At 33.2% G+C, this 1,155-nt stretch overlaps 1 protein-coding gene across 6 annotated transcripts in view; it reads right to left on the bottom strand.

Annotated features, from left to right (window-relative positions):
* Window positions 1-1,155, bottom strand: part of LOC108966802 (long-chain-fatty-acid--CoA ligase 5) — a 26,284-nt gene that overhangs the window by 8,801 nt on the left and 16,328 nt on the right. The window lies entirely within an intron of this gene.

Raw genomic sequence — 1,155 nt, 5'->3', positions numbered from 1 at the left:
ACAATGAGTTTTTAACTTAACAAAGCGCCTTGCAAAACAACAAAAATGTTTTTAATGTTTTTTACATTTTTTACGTTTTTGCCCAATTTSAGTTGTTCATTATTATTTTTACACTTTTGCAGATTTCGTTTCTATTAAAAAGTAAAATCAGATACATTTTCACACGTAGCTTATATGCACGTCATCTTCGTATTTACACATACACAGAGATAAGTGGGTGTCTATATTTAAAACATACAACATTTGATTGTTCATTACACGTGGCGTACACTAAGTTGCTTGAGACACAGGGCGCAAGAAATTGTCTCACAGACACGACGAGTTTTTTATAATGTTTAAGAATATAATCACCGATTTTGATTGATCTCCGCACTAGCGCACATACACATRTGCATACATACATACACCGTTGAAAACCTATCAAATATTTTTGAAATCTTCTCAAACAATTGATACCACAAGGCCAAAGTCATGGCAAACATGTCCGAAGTTCCCCCCATTTATACCGAAATGTCAGCAAATTTGCTTTCCGCAGAAACGGTTTACATTATAGCGCAAACAATATCGTAGGCGTGGCTGTCAAAGCATTTGCGAAACACCTTGAATTCGGTCAAATAAGATAGATATGTACAATTGGACGCAATCTTCATTTATTTACGCTTAGCGCACGATTGACAGATTATTTGTTGTAAAATTATTATATTTAGATGGAACTTTTTGAATCCTAGCGGCATATTATAAAAGCCTCGAAGCATAAAACCCCGTTATACTCCAAAATAGGCATGCAATCATTATGAATTGCAATTACACGTTTGTSGCGCAATACCAGACTTACGCACAACTAAAAATGTATATACTAGGGTGGCTCAAAAAAAGTTTTTTTTTCGTTTTCGAAATATGAAATGAAAATCTCTTCAAGTATGACCTCTTAATTGTAACATACTGTAATTGTGAAGGCTCTCCGCCTTATAATTTTATATTATTTTCTTACTATCAGAACACGATCAATCAATATTACATACTAAATCTACAATAAAAAGTGGAACAGATTTTTTTGCGATATGAATCGCGATCCATCTCTATTTCATACTAAACGTTTAATTAATATCGTGACTAGGATTATTTTGTAATATGGACCGCTATCCATCAATATTG

The sequence above is a fragment of the Bactrocera latifrons genome, unplaced genomic scaffold, assembly GCF_001853355.1.
Source record: "Bactrocera latifrons isolate USDA-ARS-PBARC rearing strain unplaced genomic scaffold, ASM185335v1 scaffold_17, whole genome shotgun sequence".
Lineage (NCBI taxonomy): Eukaryota > Metazoa > Arthropoda > Insecta > Diptera > Tephritidae > Bactrocera > Bactrocera latifrons.
Note: the sequence above shows the minus strand (reverse complement) of the source record. Positions and strands in the feature narration are given on the sequence as shown.